The following is an 18783-nucleotide window of genomic DNA, read 5'->3' on the forward strand; positions in this document are numbered from 1 at the left end:
TTTATTTTATTACTATTTTTAGATTTTTATTGCAGTATAATTGATTTATAGTGCTTTGCATTAGTCTCTGCTGTACAACAAAGTGAATCAGCTGTATGTATACCTACACCCCCTCCCTCTTAAACCTCTCTCCCACCCTCTCCATCCCACCCATCTAGGTCATAAGAGAGCACTGGGTTAAGCTCCCTGTGTTATCTAGCAGGTTTCCACTAGCTATCTATTTTACATGAAAGCTTCTGCACAGAGAAGAAAACCACAAGCAAGATGAAAAGACAGCTCTCAGAGTGGGAGAAAATATTTGCAAACAAAGCAACTGACAAGGGATTAATCTCCAAAATATACAAACAGCTCCTGCAACTCAATAATAAAACAACAAACAACCCAATCAAAAAAAAAGATCATAAGACCTAAGTAGATATTTCTCCAAAAATGACATACATCTAACCAAGGAGCACATGAAAAGATGTACAACATCCACCCCACTAATTATGAGAGCATTGCAAATCAAAACTACAATGAGGTATCACCTCACACCAGTCAGAATCAGTTCAGTTCAGTTCAGTCGCTCAGTCGTGTCCGACTCTTTGCGACTCCATGGACTGCAGCACACCAGGCCTCCTTGTCCATCACCAACTCCTGGAGTTTACTCAAACTCACGTCCACTGAGTTGGTGATGCCATCCAACTATCTCATCCTCTGTTGTCCCCTTCTTCTCCTGCCTTCAATCTTTCCCAGCATCAAAGTCTTTTCAAAGGATTCAGTTCTTCGCATCAGGTGGCCAAAGTATTGGAGTTTCAGCTTCAGCATCAATCCTTCTAATGAATATTCAGGATTGGTCTCCTTTAGGATGGACTGGTTGGATCTCCTTGCAGTCCAAGGGACTTGCAAGAGTCTTCTCCCAACACCACAGTTCAAAAGCATCAATTCTTTGGTGCTCAGCTTTCTTTAGAGTGCAATTCTCATATCCATACACGACTACTGGAAAAACCATAGCTTTGACTAGATGGACCTTTGTTGGCAAAGTAATGTCTCTGGTTTTTAATATGCTGTCTAGGTTGGTCATAACTTTTCTTCCAAGGAGCAAGCTTCTTTTAATTTCATGGCTGCAATCACCATCCGCAGTGATTTTGGAGCCCTAAAAAATAAAGTCTGTCACTGTTTCCACTGTATGCCCTATATATTTGCCATGAGGTGATGGGACCAGTCAGAATGGCCATCATCAAAAAAATCTACAAACAATAAATGCTGGAGAGGGTGTGGAGAGAAGGGAATACTCTTACACTGTGGGTGGGAATGTAAATCGACAACAGCTCCTGTGGAGAACAGTATGGATGTTCTTTCATGAATTCTTAAAGCCATCTTCCTTCATCTCCAATTTGTCACCTTAGTCTTTGATTTTTCAAAGCTGGCTTTCTGTGCTAATTTCTCTCCCAGACCCTCTCCTTTAAACCTCATTTCTGGCTGAGGGCTGCCTCAAATTTGGTCTCAGTTAGGGCTTTCTCTGGTCATCTGAACTTCGTTTCCTGCTCCTTCCCCTTTGAGTTCTAGGAAATCTGTGTTCTCCCTTTTCTTTTGGTGGTGTTTCTTAGTCACTAAATTATTGTCTGAGTCTTTTGTGACCCCATGGACTGTAGCCTGCCAGTCTATAGAGGGCTGTAGGCTCCTCTGTCCATGGGATTCTCCAGACAAGAATACTGGAATGGGTTGTCATTTCCTTTTCCAGGACATCTTTCCCAACCCAGGGATCAAACCCACGCCTCCTGCATTGCAGGCAGATTATTTACCATTGAGCCACCTGGGAAGCCTCTTTTTATTTCACGGGCCCATAAATGGCTTTGAAAATATCAGTTCTCACTTAAACTCATCTGCTGCTTTTTCTGGATTCTTCTTTTTCCTTCCCCCCCCCCATATCAGCAAATCCTTTGCTTCATTGTCAGTGAAACTCTTTTTCTTTTTTACACAGTTCAACTTAACACCACTGTAATCTTTCTCATCACATGGTTTCCTTTTTGGGTAAACCCATTATTCTGACACTGTTTATAGCCTCCTTCCTTTAGTTACCTTCAGTAGACAGCTCTTATTTAATACTAGGCTTCATGTTGATTGTTTCCTTCAAAGTTAGAACCACTACTGATGCTATAATATTTTAAGATTACACAGTATCTCGTCTCCAGGACCTTCTAGAAGTACCATGCATTTTGGAAAGAGCGAAAGAATAGGGCAGACCACCATTTCTAAAGCACAATTTGTGCTTACTGGAAACTTGAATGGCATCACAGTCTATCCCCTGAAGTGTTAACTAGCCCCTTGCCTCAGCAGATGGACTGCATTTCCAGCCTCCAGGAGTACATGTCTTTCATATATTTACTCTGGCTATTCACTACTTTGCTTAGTGTTATCCCATTGTTCCAATACTTTGGCCACCTGCTGTGAAGAGCTGACTCATTGGAAGACTCTAATGCTGGAAAAGATTGAAGGCAGGAAGAGAAGGGGGCAACAGAGGATGAGATGGTTGGATGGCATCACCAACTCAATGGACATGAGTTTGAGCAAAACTCCGGAAGACAGTGAAGGACAGGGAAGCCTGGCATGCTGTAGTTTGTGGGGTCACAAAGATTTGGACATGACTTAAGGACTGAACAAATTAAAAAAAGAAATCCCATTGTTCTAGGCCAACTAAGGACAAAAAGAGATGATGGGGAACCTAGTTACAATAGTAATAACTGTAATAACATTACTAGATACTCCACCAGACAAGTCAGATATTCTTCTAAATACTTTATATATGTTAACTCATTTTATCCTCCAACAATTCTATGAAGCAAGTACAGTAAGTATCCCAGTATTATAGAGTCGAAACATTGGGTTTAAATAACTTGCCCAAGTGGCACCACTAGTAAGAGATGGCACATAAAAAGGGCACAAAAGCCAAATTTAATTCACAGTTGTGTCTGCAAGAGCTTGGTCTGCTCATCCCAACGGGTTTACATCATCTCATAGCATGTGTCAGGGAAGGTGGTCCCTGGCAATGTGGTGATTATGTGCAATGGAGGGCGGTTGTAAGGGCCAGAGGAAAATGAATTTGTGAACTGCAAAATGAAAGAGAGAAAACTTGTTTTGTGACCAGTTGTAAGAAGATCAAAGTTTCGGGTTTCCTATCAGAAAGTACACACCATCACAGTGAGATAGTAGTAATTTCTGATGAAAGTGCTACAATACGATCCTAAATCCGTGGAGTGCGCAGGTCAAATGGTAGCTGCCAGTTCACACTGACGACCAAAGGGAATCACTATTACGGATCTACAGTCCACAGTGACTGGACCTGTGATATCGACTCCATAGCAATTTCACTACCTGAAATTTCTTTTTGTTTCCATGGGTCACTTTGGAGTGGTAAGCAGGAAATAGAGGGGGAAAGGAATTGATTGACACAACGGAATGTATAAGCCATGCATATTAAATCATCCTAAGTATTCTTCAAAAGCCATGAATTGAACAAGGCCTTCTACAAGGAAACTCACGGCCTTTACTCAAACATTTCTATACCTCTCAGTGGTGGTTTCCCTTCCACGATCATAATGATAACCATTTCTGAAGGTTTTTCCCAATCTTGTCCTAATTGGGACACGCCCATTCATCCTTTATGTTCCTGCTCATCAAATTTCGCTTAGGAAAACCTTTCTTTACTTTCCCCAGCTGTATGAGATGCACCTTTCTCTGCATCCCATGGCATTTTGTGCTTCCTATGGCAGCAGTCAGCTTACTGGCTTATAATCCTCCATTTATAAACAGCATTGCCGTCAGAAGATTGAGTTTCCTGGACAGCAACCCTATTGTGTAGAATCTATATGATAGGCCTTTACTACTCAGAGCGAGGATTACCATGCTGCAGATAGTCAAAAAATAGAGGATAGATGAATGGAAACATGAACAAACAAATTAATACACAGGTCAACCTTCACTCTACCTTTCAACTACTTTAAATGACCTATTCAAACCATAGGCATGCCAGGGTTTGATTAGAAAGAGAGAATCACAAATGAATGAACTAGAATAAAAGATTTATATAAGCACGAGACAGCAAAAGAGACACAAATGCATAGAACAGTCTTTTGGACTCTGTGGGAGAGGGAGAGGGTGGGATGATTTGGGAGAATGGCATTGAAACATGTATAATATCATATAAGAAACGAATCGCCAGTCCAGGTTTGATGCAGGATATAGGATGCTTGAGGCTGGTCCACTGGGATGACCCAGAGGGATGGTATGGCGAGGGAGGTGGGAGGGGGGTTCAGGATGGGGAACACGTGTACACCCATGGCAGATTCATGTTGATGTATGGCAAAACCAATACAATATTGTAAAGTAATTAGCCTCCAATTAAAATAAGTAAATTTATATTTAAAAAAAAGAACTGGACCTTACACAATTGTAAAAGCTGATTAAGCAGTCTACGTAAAGCCATTGCTTCTTCATCTGAGAAGGCCAAAGCCAGCAGTGCAGGCAATTGGGAGGAGAAAGTAGACATGAGGTGGGTGAAACAAGAAAAACTGGGACCCATGAGAACAGATTGGAACGCACGTCTGCCTCCAACCTCAATAATGCATGATATTGTGGGGCCTTTCTACCATGGAGTTGTATGCGCACCTTGGCCAAGATTCAGAGCAGCTGACACAGGAGATCCAGCTCAAGCCGAAGGACAGGACTGATGCTCCAGGCCAACAAGGCAAGATGACAGATCATGGGCTATACTCTTGCCTGACGATCTTACAGATGTGGCACTAAAGTCTCTTGTGGCCAGCGCTCACCAGCAAGCATGGAATAAGGACAGGATTCTGGGGGAGGCAGTTCCAGCTTAGCCAAGTCTACACTGGACGAAGCCACCGCAGTACGTATACTATCATAGCCTACCCAAAGTGAGACCCAAGCACCGTTTTGCAATTTGAGTTTCCTACTTAGGTAGGGCCCGTGCGAATGAGAAGGTGAGAATAAGAAGAGCCAGAGAATGCAATCTCCAGGCAGCTACGGTAGATTGCATTATGGGCTCCAGTTTCCCAACCCTCTTTGCATCTACACATTTGCATGCCTCATGGGGGACAGGATGTACTTTCCTGAGCCTTCACTTTGGGTGTGGCCATGAAACTGACTTTGGCCAATAACATAGGGGTGGAAAAGATAATGAAGTAAGTCTGTCTTAAGAGGCTACATCTGCTTCCACTTTTCCTTTTTCTGTTTTCTGTCTCTGTGAGAAGATCCTAAGAGAGGAATTGGAAAGCATGAAATAGGGCCATCTTCCACTGCAGATGCATGAGTAATGACCACTCGGTTTTAAGCTCTGTGTTTTGGAGTTGTTACACAACAATAGTTCATCGATACAACTCAAAGCAGAAAGAAGGAGGCTCCTGTTGAAAGCCTCTCTCTGAGAGCTGTAGCTTAGCACTTGTGTGAGTATCACTATCAGCCGCAGTTCTCCACTGAGCAGTCCTTGTGCTTTGGTGCAGCCTGGCCACTGTTTTGTGCAATGAGTCCTGCGGGGTAGGGAGTGCGCAGTGTGCGGGAAAGAAGATTAACTCTGATGTGGGCCACCTCTGGCCAGTCGTGGCACATGAGAGATGCACATTGATCAGTAGCCAGAGCCTGCAAATTAGGTGAAGCTGAAACAAGGTGTGCCCAGAGGAGGTTAGGGCTTGGTCGGACTTGGAGTTTTTCTAAAGGAATTTTATTTTATTATTTTTTAATTTATTTATTTTTAATTGGGGAATAATTGCTTTACAATGTTGTGTTAGTTTCTGCCATACAACAATGTGAATCAGCCATAGGAATATACATTACATGTCCTTCTTGAACCTCCCTCCCATGTCCCACCCCATCCCACCCCCTAGGTTGTCACAGAGCACCAGGCTGAGCTCGCTGCACTATACAGAGACTTCCCACTAGCTATCTAATTCACACATGGTAATGTATATGTTTCCACGCTACTCTCTCAATTTGTCTCACCCTCTCCTTCCCCCACTGTGTCCATAAGTCTGTTTTCTATTTCTGAGTCTCTCTTCCTGCCCTGCAAATACGTTCATCAGTATTATTTTTCTAGATTCCATATATATGCATTAATATATAATATTTGTTTTTCTTACTTCATTCTGAATAGCAGGCTCATCCACTTCACTAGAAGTGACTCAAAGCCACTCCTTTTTTATGGCTGAGTAATATTCCACTGTATATATGTACCATAGCTTTTTTATCCATTCATCTATGCCCTAGCTGTTGTAAATAGTGCTGCAGTGAACACTGGGGTACATGTGTCTTTTTCAATTATGGTTTTCTCATGTATATGCCCAGTAGTGGGATTGCTGAGTCATATGGTAGTTTTATATCTAGTTTTTTTTTTTTTTTTAAGAGATCTCCATACTGTCTTCCATAGTGGCTGTGTCAATTTACATTCCCACCACTTCCTCTCCAGCATTATTTTCAGATCAGATTTGGCTGATGGGCAGCTGAGGACTGGCAACTGCAGAGCTGCTGTATAAACAGCGTCTTCTAATCGTTCCCCATCACCTATAGGATAAATGTCAAATGCCTTAACAGGGCAAGAAAGGTGCTTTTCTGACCTAGCCTCCTTGAACCTTCGGAGACCTCTCTCCAATCCCTCCTTGTTCCTCCTACTCTCACACACCTGCAAATTCTCTTTGCCTAGAATGTCCTTCTCTCTTCTCTCCTTGGCAAGCTCCTGCTTAATCTTCAGTGAAAGTGAAAGTCGCTCAGTTGTGTCTGACTCTTTGCGATCCTGTGGACTATACAGTCCATGGAATTCTCCGGGCCAGAATACTAAAATGGGTAGCCTTTCTGTCCTCCAGGGGATCGTCTCAACCCAGGGATCGAACCCAGGTCTCCTGCACTACAGGCGGATTCTTTACCAACTGAGCCACAAGGGAAGCTTATTCTTCAGAGGCTATTGCAAATGTTCCATTTTCTCTGTGGATCTCTCACTCTTTAACTACTTGCAGCCACCTAACTCACCTCTAGGCAGAACGAAGGCTCCTCCAAGTCTTGTATCGGCTGTGTTGCTACCTCCTCTTGTGGGCAGGGACGGGGTCTCCCTCACTACCACATCCTTCTTCAGCATTTAACCCAGAACCTGGCAGGAAAAAGGTGAGCAGCAGATTGTAGTTACTAGGTTGCTGAGATACATTTCAAGAAGATGAAGATTTTTCTCTACTGAAGTTTGTATTGCTATCTAAAATGGTGACCTTGTTAATTATCAATGGGTTCCACGGCAAAGATGGGAATTTTTCAACTCCTTTGAGAAAAGAGGTCACCTGGGAATCAGAGAAGAGCCAGAACCTTAAAATATACCTGAAAAATCTCAAACACATAAAATGACTACATTCCCATCTAATGCAAAATAGCTTAACAGAAGCCCACTTTAAATGAGCCACTTAAATAGATGCTGATAGGACGTATGCTTATCAAGGCTTTCACTTGGTTTCAGAGCCTTCTCTCTCACACAACTATTATTTTTTTCTTCTTTTTCCAGAATTTCGTCCCATTTTCCAAACACCACTCACTCTTTCAGCCTATGAAAAAGCTGAAGTGATGTTTTATTCTTCCTAAACTGACAACAGAGGAGCCAAAGCAGTACTTGGGCAAGAAAGCAGAGAGAGCTCCTCTTCTTTCAGTTTCAGATTTAGCAGAAATGATGTGCAGTCTTCATTGACCTTCATGCTTTCTTCCCACAGCCAGACCTAATCATCTCCCATGTCTAGGGGTAGCATTACACACCGTCCAGGAGTGCCGGTTCTGTGTGTGTGTGTGTGTGTGTGTGTGTGCGTGCACGCTTATTCGCTTAGTCATGTCTGACTTGAGTTTTTGCAACCCCCTAGACTGTAGCCCCAGAGAAGGCGATGGCACCCCACTCCAGTACTCTTGTCTGGAAAATTCCATGGACGGAATAGCCTGGTAGGCTGAAGTTCACGGGGTTGCAAAGAGTGAACATGACTGAGCAACTTGACTTTCACTTTTCATTTTCATGCATTGGAGAAGGAAATGGCAACCCACTCCAGTGTTCTTGCCTGGAGAATCCCAGGGATGGGGGAGCCTGGTTGGCTGCCATCTATGGGGTCGCACAGAGTCAGACATGACTGAAGCGACTTAGCAGCAGCAGCAGCAGCAGCAGACTGTAGCCCACCAGACTCCTCTGTCCCTGGAATTTTCCAGGCAAGAATACTGGAGTGGATTGCCATTTCCTCCTCCAGGGATCCTCCTTCCTGACCCAGGGATCAAACTTGAGCCTCCACATCTCCTGCATTGGCAGGCAGGTTCTTTACGAGTAGTGCCACGTGGGCCTCCCTGCCAGTTCTCTGAATTCTCTGTAAACCACATTTCCACTTGGCCAGCTATGTCCTGGGGGCTTCCCTGGTTGCTCAGTGGTCAAGAATCTTCCTGCCAATGCAGGAGATGCAAGTTCAGTCCCTGGGTCTGGAATATCCTCTGGAGAAAGAAATGGCAACCCGCTCCAGTATTCTTGCCCCAGGAAATCCCATGGACAGAGGAGGCTGGCCAGCTACATTGCATTGAGGTGGCCGAGTAGGAAACTGCAACAGCTGTGTCCCACTAGTCATGATCAGTAGGGGGTGCTAGAGAGCGACTGTGAGGCTGCAAGAGGAGGCAGGCGCTTGCTCCTTTCTCTTGTCCCTTTCAGGCTCACTGAAGCTGGTGGTGGCAGCAGCAGTTCCATCCTGTGTCAACAGATAAGTTTTCAGCATTTGCAGAAAATGGCTTATCGCATATCCCACCCCTTGCCCCACTGACACCAGATGCAGCCAAGCGACATCCCCCATAAAGATTCTGAGTTTCAATTCCAGGAATCCTCCTCTGAGTTTCTAAGGTTTAAAAAAAGTTCCAGTCTTTTTTATTTTGTTCCTCCAGGCCTTCAAGGTGGTGGCTACTTTTCTGCGTTGTAACATCTTGAAACCTTAAGACAGTCTTCTTTTTCTTCTCATTTAACGAGGTAACAACTTTCTACTTTGCTAATAATTCTTGATATTAAATTCTGTTTAAAAAACTGGTGTATCTCTGTCTTGTCAGTGAAATCTAGCTAGTATCAGCTATTTCAGCTGCCTGTTCCCTCCTCTGCACTGTGAGGCTTCCTAAGCTGATGATGTCCCTGTTAAGGTGCCCTGATAGGCAGGTCCCATGCACACCCCTGGATTCTCCTCCTGGGTTCTGCAGCCCTCTCCCTGTGGTTTTCATGCTTGTCACAAGCTCCAGTTACCACTTCAGCCCCCATTCTGGTCATGGGGGACTCAGGCTCAAGTCCCCAACACCCACCCTTGTACCATAGGTCACAGCCTTCTGTTCGGACTTTCCAAACCCCCCAACCTGCGTTAAGTTCCCTGATTGCTAACAACTGGTTCCATGGTGGGAAGGTTTTGTTTTATAGTGTTTTCCTGATTTCTGTGATGTGTAAATACTCCCACCAGGACCAATTTCACTGAACGTAGAGTGGGGGCTGGAAACACAGTACTCTATTATGTGGGCTTCCTGGGTGTCTCGGTTGTAAAGAATCTGCCTGCAATGCAGGAGATGCTGGTTCGATCTCTGGATCAGGAAGATCCCCTAGAAAAGGAAATGGTGACCTGCTCGAGTATTCTTGCCTGGAGAATCCCATGGACAGAGAAGCCTGGGGCATGACTCAGGCATGACTTAGTAACTAAACAACAAAACGACTCTATTATATAGTAGTTTCATTATAAGGATAAAATAGACACAATACCTAGTGTAAATAATAGAAATACATAGTAAAATAATTAAAAATTATGAGTTTTGAGTATATGCTTTCTTTTTAATGTAATTTATTTAGTTGTTTGGGCTTCCCTGGTGGCTCAGCAATAAAGAATCCACCAGCAATACAGGAGCCACAGAAGACATGAGTTTGATCCCTGGGTCAGAAATATCCCCCAAGAAGAAAAATGGCAACCCACCCCAGTATTCTTGACTGGGAAATCCTATGGACAGAAGAGCCTGGTGGGCTACAATCCATAGGGTTGCAAAAAGTGGGACATGACTGAAACAACTTAGCACACATGCACACATTTAGTTGTTTTTGCATTTAACTTGCATTTTTATTGTCTCTACTTGACAACTGGGTCACAGAATTTCTGAAAATTTAATTAGCTCCCACCAGCCAATGAGAGCTAGCTGTGATATAGCAAGGATCAATGCTGTATCTACAAAGTGTCCCACCTGTATCCATGGAACCCTGAAGCTATGTAGGGCAAGCACGATGTGAAAACCACCTCTCTGGGGACCAATAAACTCAGGCCATCATTCTATTTCACACCATCACCACAGCAATACATCTCAAATACAAGTCAGTGGTTTGCGGGAGCATCCTGCAAGGCATATAAACACAGACACCCCAGAACTCCAGGGATACCAGCCTCCTGCCATTATAAAAGGAGCCTGGACTTCATTGGTGGGCCTGTGGTTAAGAATGCACCTGCCAACGCAGGGTACATGGGTTCAATCCCTGGTGCAGGAAGATTCCACATGCTGAGGAGCAACTAAGCACATGCCACAGCTACTGAAGCCCGAGTTCTGAGAGCCTGTGCTCCTCTACTAGAGAAGCCGCCACAGGAAGAAGCCTGTGCACGGCAACTGGAGTAGCCCCTGCTAGCCGCAACTAGAGAAAACGCCGCACAGCAGTGAGACCCAGTGTAGCCAAAAATCCAAATAAATAAATCAGAAAGGATCCCTCAGCCTTTACATAGAATGGCTGCAACTATGTCCCAACACAGCCAATAAGTAAATATTTTAAAAAGAAACAGGTAGTAGAGATGTAGCTGTCATAAAGCAAAGGAGGAGAACACAGAGAAAAGCCATTTCATACTTCCGTGAGGACTTCTCTGAGTCGCAAACATAATAAATACCAACAATCATGATTGTAATGTGAAACACTGCTTCAGTTCTTGGTATTTATAGAATGAAACCCTTTGAACTGGGCTCCCCATGACACCACATGTCTTTCCTGAAATGTCGGTGCATACTGGCTGTGTTTCAGGGCACTCTAGGACCAAATTCTTGGGTTTCATCAAAATGAAAGGCATAAAGCCTTCACTGGACTTAATACATGAATAATAAGAAATCAAGCTGAAACCTTGAATGAATTCCAGAAACAAATTAGTTGCTGATTTTGCAAGGCAGTTCAGGTCTGGAACAGCTAATGTTTGCCACATGGTAGGCACTTAGCAGCAGCAGCAGCAGCAGCAGGCACTGGTCGAAGCACCACCTACCCAGAGAGGCAAGCACCGTTTTACAGATGAGTATATGGAGACATTGAATTTAACTTTCTAAGGTCACATGGTTAGTAATGGCAGAGGCAAGCATTCAACCCGCCCAGTCTGAGTTTACAGCCCCTTCATCATTGTGCTGCGCTGACTTCTTCTCAAAGCCACTTAACCCTTGCTGCTAAGAACTTTCTAGAGCCGGAAGCTGCAAGAAAGTATCTTAAGAATTTGCCATCCCCCCCCTTTCCTGCCCCATCTCCATACATTCTTACTCCTGATTTCACACAGCCTATTGGTTTTGAAGGTTTTGGTTTATAATTATTACTGGCTGTGCTGAGTCTTCTTTGCAAGGTGAGGCCTTTCTCTAGCTGTGGTGCACAGGCTCTCTAGTTGCATTGTGCAGGCTTAGTGCCCTGTGGCACATGGGCTCTTAGTTCCCTGACCAGGGATTGAACCTGCATCCCCTGCGTTGGAAGGCAGATTCTTAACCACTGGACCACCGGGCAAGTCAAGATTTAATCTTTAATTCAGAAAACAAAGACGGTGTCATCGGCCAGACACCCCTCCCAAACTCTTCCGATCCATGGTCTCACAAATGAAAGAATCCAAGCTGGATGCGTGGTTTTCCTTGTCCATGGGTTGCCTACCATGAGCTGGGATGTGCTATACTTTCAGCAAGTGGTGGTCAGTGGCATCATTTATCACACTGCTGCTGCTGCTGCTAAGTCGCTTCAGTCGTGTCCGACTCTGTGCGACCCCATAGACGGCAGCCCACCAGGCTCCCCCGTCCCTGGGATTCTCCAGGCAAGAACACTGGAGTGGGTTGCCATTTCCTTCTCCAATGCATGAAAGTGAAAAATGAAAGTGAAGTCGCTCAGTCGTGTCCGACTCTTAGTGACCCCATGGACTGCAGCCTACCAGGCTCCTCCATCCATGGGATTTTCCAGGCAAGAGTACTGGAATGAGGTGCCATTGCCTTCTCCCATTTATCACACTACCTCCCCACATTAACCCTCATAACTATACTCAGATGTAGGTTTCATTTTTACCAATGAGGCGACTGAGGCTCCTTAAAGTTACAGTACCCTGGAAACATCCCTTGGCTAGGCGGTGGCCAAGCAGCGATACAGAGATGCCAACTCCAGCCTCGCCCTTCTCCTACCTGCTCCTTCTCAAGAGCACTTCTCTGCGAGGAGGAGCCACATTGGAGGGAGCCCCCAGGTACACATTACTCGAATTACACTTAACTACTGCAGAGACTTATTATGCATTTTCATCTTCTTTGTGCTTTCTAATTAAAAAGGAGGGGAACGCGGTGATCTCTTTGCTCTGTAAAGTCTGTTTTCTCTGAGTGGAAAGCAGAGGGCCCCCAACGAGAGCCTTTGCATAATAGAGCTCATTGTATTGCAATCAGCTGTTTAAGTGCAGAGTTCTCCAAGGTCCTTTTTTACTGGAGAGAGTTAATTAACAACAGTCACTAATCACTTCCCGGAGCTCCGTCTTGATTACCAAGAATATGTGAATCTACTTAGTCACCTAAAAATTTAAAGTGTGCCCTTACTGTAACAGTCTTTAATTAATAGTAATAATAATATTATTATTCCTATTTAACATCATGGAGTACTTACTAAGGACCAGGTGCTCTGCTATGTGATTTTTATTTAATCCTCACAAGGACTTTAATTAGAAGCAGCACTGTTGTTTTTCTTTCCACCTTGGCCATGAAAACCCGAAGTGAAGGTTAAGGTGAAAGTTAAAGTTGAGGCTTGACCCTAGGTGTCTGCAAGCCCAGGGCCTTGATGGCCTCCACATCCTAGGGAATAATAAACCATTTTGTTTTATATTAAAACACTCCTTTACTCACCTAGCAGAGCTCAGAGTCATGACATCCAAGAACATGAAGACACTTACAGCAATAAGCTGAAGTTACCAACCACCTGTGGGCTTCCCAGGTGGCACACTGGGTGAAGAATCCACCTGCCTATGAAGGAGACGCAGCAGACATGGGTTTGATCCCTGAATCGGGGAGATCCCCTGGAGGAGGACATGGTAACCCACTCCAATATTCTTGCCTGAAGAATCCCATGGACAGAGGAGCCTGGTGGGCCACAGTCTATGGGGTCACAAAGAGTTGGACATTACTGAATGCACACACACACACACACACACACACACACGGACACACACCAACCTTTTAACTTTAAGGAAACATTTCCAAGACCTTTGAGCTTGGGTCAATGCCAGCTAAGCCCATGGCAAGTAGCAATCAATTCTCCCAGTTGGCACCCCTAAGACTAAAACCTGGACAAGACAGTATGCTGGTGGCCTCTGAGAGGCCAAGTGGAAACCCATCTGAGTGGTGCCATCTATTAACTATTCTAGCTGAGACTGGTCTTCACTGTACACATCCTCCAGGACCAATAATCCGGTTGTATGGTTTGTGGGAACCAAACAAAGAATTTAGGATTAGAAGAGGAGTCCCTGACCTCTGGGATCTAAAGCCCAATGATTGGAGCTGATGTAATAATAGTGTGTTAGTTGCTCAGTTGTGTCCAACTCTTTGTGACACCATGGGCTGTAGCCTGCCAGTCTCCTCTGCCCATGGAATTCTCCAGGCAAGAATACTGGAGTGGGTTGCCATTCCCTTCTCCACAGGATCTTCCTGATTGAGGGATTGAACCTGTGTCTCTTGCAAATCTCTTGTGTTGACAGGTGGATTCTTTACCACCTGCACCACCTGGGAAGCCCCAGGGGCCAGGAGGGGGTGTTTACGGGGGAGGGATACCAAGCTGAGTAAGAAATTCTTGCCAACCGTAGTTCCTAGGGAGATAAAGTTCAGTGTGAAATTGTCTGTGGAATTCTCCAGGCAAGAATACTGGAGTGGGTTGCCATTCCCTCCTCCAGGGAATCTTCCTGACCCAGGGATCGAACATGTGTCTCTTATGTCTCCTGCATTGGCAGGCAGGTTCTTTACCACTAGCACCACCTGGGAAGCCCAGTCTCTACCATACTTGCTAGAAATAGTAACATTGGTTATGAAGTGCTGCCCTAGACCTTGTAGAAATATTTTATTAGTACATGAGCTGAACTTCCTTCTGAAAATTTGAAAACTTCTGACTTCTGGAAATAGTCTGACTTCAAGGAGTCTTAGACCACTATAGACCTGAATGGGGTGGTGGGCTGATGGGACTGTCTCTGTAGAACAGTGCAGAGCACATGGAAAGGGCTCCATGAATGTGAACAGGGCACAAGTGTGACCTGGCACCAAACTGGGGTCCATGTCTCATTCCACTCCCCTCCCACCTGACCTTGATGAACTGCATAACATTTCTTTTTCTTTTTTTTTTTTATTCACCGATATTTCTTTTTTTTCCATGTTTTTTATTTTATTTTATTTTATTTTTAAACTTTACATAATTGTATTAGTTTTGCCAAATATCAAAATGAATCCGCCACAGGTATACATGTGTTCCCCATCCTCTCAGGCTCCTCATGTGAAGTGAAGATGATGGCCCTTATGCCAACTGAATCAGTGAATGCATGCAAAGTATTGGTAAATTGCTTGGTACATCACAAATACTAGTGGTAGCTATTCTTATAATTATTGCACTCTGACATAGATTAAAATTACTCTTTTATAAATGATATGGCATTAGAGCAAAACTCAGAAAACAAGGTAGTTAAACCTGTGTTGGTATTCCAAGAATTTTGCAGAGAATAAAAAGGCTACCCAGTGTATTAATCTAAGCTGAGCTTTTGTGCCTTCTTTAATCAGATTAAAGTACTTTTTCATTAAAATAGTTTTAGTTTGTTTTCATGTAATGTTCTTGATGGATTCTCCACCTGCAGAAGTTCTAAGGCAAAAACAAGAATAAAAGGAATATTTCTTGTTTTCACCAATACAAGCTGTTTCAGAGGAACAGGTGAGGATGGGAAGATTGGAGGAACTCAGTAAGGATGCTGTTCTCAGGACTGTAGGATTCAGCTCTTTTTAATCCCTTCCACCCTTGGTGGGGTGGCTGTGGACGTGTGCCACTCACTCCCAAGAGAACTTGCCACTCGTTGGGAGTGTTGCTGGTGGATAACTCCACATTCCCTCCAATTACATCCATTACATGCGTGCCAAGACCTCTCTTCCTCCATATGGCTGGCAGGTCCTCAGGCCAGGCCATTCCTGCCTTCAACATGAGATTCCTTTAATGGGCAACTATTCCTGGGGAAGCCCCATCACTCTGTCTGTCACTTTCTTAGAACTGCACTCTGAAGCTTTTTCAACCCAATCCTTCCTCCCCTCTCTTCTTGTACAGGTATCTGATCTGTAATTGGAATCTAAAGACTGTCCTTCCCCAGTTGTGCTTTCTCCCCCCTTTTTAGTCAGAGACAATCCCCCCAAGTAAATATCTTGCTCATCTAATCACTTCTAATTCCATTTTGATGTTTGCTCCTTAAAGGACCTGAATGGACACAAAGGACCTGGACTTTATTTCCCAGAATCCCTTGCCTTGGGAGTTATGGATGCTATTGAAGTTTTGCCCCTGCGATGTTCTTGCAGAAGATTTAGAAAGAAGGAAGAAGGGAGACATTCATCTCTGTGTAGCTGACAATTGAGCTCCAGCAGATTTGGGATTTTGCAATAACCCAAGTTCACATTCCACTGTCGAATCACCAGGCTCATGGACTCAGGATGCTGACATTGGCAGCAGCAGAGAACCTCAGATCACAATTGCCATGGCAGGATTTCAGAGCTGTGCAGCAGCATCTCTTTAGTGCCTGCCCTTCCAATTTTTCCAATAATTTCTTGCATAAGCACCCATTTTTTAAAAAAACTTGATTTCTGTTTAAAACACCTGAGGTGATTTTCATTTCTTGAACTAAATGCTGACTGATACAGCAAATGGATTTGCAAGTTGCAAAGTTAACTTGTTTATGCTCAGGGAAAATATTTAATAAAAGCTGTTACCTTCTAAGAGCTTCTCCAGTGGCTCAGTGGTAAAGAATCCACCTGCAATGCAGGAGATGCAATTAGATCCCTGGGTTGAGAAGATCCCCTGGAGGAGGGCATGGCAACCCACTCTAGTATTCTTGCCTGGAGAATCCCATGGACAGAGGAGACTGACTGGCTGTACTCTATGGGATTACAACGAGTTGGACATGACTTAGTCACTAAGCACACATGCATACACATTACCTTCTAAAACTTGGAAGTGAGACTATTTATCTACCAAACTACTAACTCAACAGGAAGGGATTATAAGGATGTAGAAGATTCCTTTGTGCTGGCTGCTCCTCACAAGGTGTTTCAAGAAAAATTGAGCTCCAGCAGGGATTTGCCAGAGAGCAAGCAAGATGGAAGGGAAGAAGTCATCCAGGGATTAAAGTTTTCACTGTGTTGGAAAAGGCAATGAATATATACCTGGTTTCCTTGAACCAATCCTTGAGATAATCCTTGTTTATATGGGCAAAAGTGTTTCAGTTTGAAAAATAAACTACATGGCCATCCTATTTATGCCCTAAATAGCTAGAGAGAGGGGACTATTGTTCAAAACATTTTTCAAAGACCTATTGAATTGAGATCTTTTAGTTAAACAGTAAGTGAAACAAAAGTAGCCCTCACTGACTAAGGATCACATGAAGATGCTGCCTTTCAACTCAACTTAGTGTTTTAACAGGCTTTAGTGTGTGGCTCTATCAAACTGTGGAAGTGAAACAGAGCCGGACTCTATGGTCCTTCCCACCGTGTCCTCTGCCTGACTTTTGTCTGCAGAAGAACTTTAGTCAAAGAAGTTTAATTAGGGAAGTGAGAAAATGCAGAAGCAAAGGCAAACAGTCAGAGAAGACCAAATAATAGTAAAGCAGTCATTAAGCATAGCCAAGGACCTTTAGGTCCTTCTCGAGGGCTGTAGATAATATTCTGAGCCATGTCCTGTGAGCTGTCTTATAGATACCGAAACCCCCATCAGGTTGAAGAAGTTAACTGCAGGATGACCAGACTGTAGCCTTGACCTAAGCTGCAACAATTCCAAGAACAACAACAATCAAGTACTTAACAACAATCAAGATGACGCTGGTCAGACCACTGCGTGACCAGTTGCCCAGATGACTGTCACCTGACTGTGCTGTTTCTGCATGTAGCCCCCTCTCTCCCCTATAAAAGCTCTAACCCATTGATTGTCAGGATAGGGGGTCAAAGAGTTGGCCTTACCCGTCCCCCAGGTTGCCAGCATCCAAAATAAAGCAAAATTTCCTTTCCATCAACCTGGCCTCTTTATTGGATTTTCAGTGGCAAGCAGCTGGCCCCTTCAGCTACAGAAGTGTGATGGGTATAACAACAAAGTGGGCTTAAGGTAACGTCTAGGAGAGAACTTGGGGAGGGCTTCTGGCACATGGAACTCACTAGACTCAAATGGAGTTGTATTGCCAACGAAATTATAAAACTGGTTTGCAGACCCTGTGGATTTTTAAGCAAGTCCCGGATCCTCCAAATTCTCACATATAGAATAAGCTGTAAAAGCTGTGTCACGGCCAGAGGTGTCTTACTCTGCGAAAATTGCTTCAGATGTGAATGTGGTGAAGAAGGGAACAGCAGGAGGAAACTCTCAAGGTCAGGGTCAGGGAACGCAGAAGAATATGGCTAGAAGAGTTTTTCCAACAGAACAGAGCCAGCACAAAACCAAGTAGCTAATTCCCCTGCAGTTTAACACTCAGAAAACCTTTGGGGATAGGTATAAACAAGCCCCATTTTATAGGTGGAGAGACTAAAATTCAGACAGTTTGACTGATTTCTCCAGGACCGCACACAATTGACTGTGCAGATTTAAAGCAGGTTGTGCTGACTCTTGAACGGATGTTCTTTCCAGTGAGGTCAGTCATCTGTCTACCCAGGGAGCTTCAATTTGAGGATGCAGTGAATAACGCACCAGCTGGGTAGATGCCTACTTGTCTAGCCTGCCCTGAACATTCACGGGACTCATTGCCCAGTCCACCAGGAGAGGAGAAGTGCTCCCATTACTTGATTTATTTCCCTTATTTCTGAACAGAATAAAGTACTCACCACTGGCATGACTGGCCTCCTTATTTCATACCAGATTTGTTCTAAATGACTTCAGGCTGTTTCCCAAAAAAGCCAGACTTAAAGGACAAAATTTACCACTGCACAAGTTATTCAAAAGAAATGTTTTAGGCTCTGGCCACATTTGACCTCTATCTCTGAAAGCTACTGGGCAATTGAAAAGGACAAGGGGATCACTTTTCACTGGGTCTGAAGACCCCATTTTTAGCTACCTGAAAAAGGGACCTTGTAACCTGAATCAACTCCAGGGCACATCTTTTAATGACCAAGAATATCAGTGACAAAGCCAATACTTCTCTCCAAATGCCAGATTAGTAATTGGACACAAACTTCCCTGGTGGTCCAGTGGTTAAGAATACACCTGCCAGTGCAGGGGACACAAGTTTGATCCTTGGTCCGGGAAGATCCCACATTCTGTGGGGCAGCTAA

General features: G+C 44.1%; 1 long non-coding RNA gene across 1 annotated transcript; it reads left to right on the plus strand.

The window, feature by feature from the left end:
• Positions 1-15157: 15157 nt before the first annotated feature.
• LOC123330856 lies at positions 15158-16082 on the plus strand. The gene is made up of 2 exons (XR_006547099.2): positions 15158-15592; positions 15737-16082. It is a non-coding gene; the product is annotated as an uncharacterized LOC123330856 (long non-coding RNA).
• The last annotated feature ends 2701 nt before the right edge of the window (positions 16083-18783 follow it).

This window comes from Bubalus bubalis, chromosome 20, assembly GCF_019923935.1.
Source record: "Bubalus bubalis isolate 160015118507 breed Murrah chromosome 20, NDDB_SH_1, whole genome shotgun sequence".
Lineage (NCBI taxonomy): Eukaryota > Metazoa > Chordata > Mammalia > Artiodactyla > Bovidae > Bubalus > Bubalus bubalis.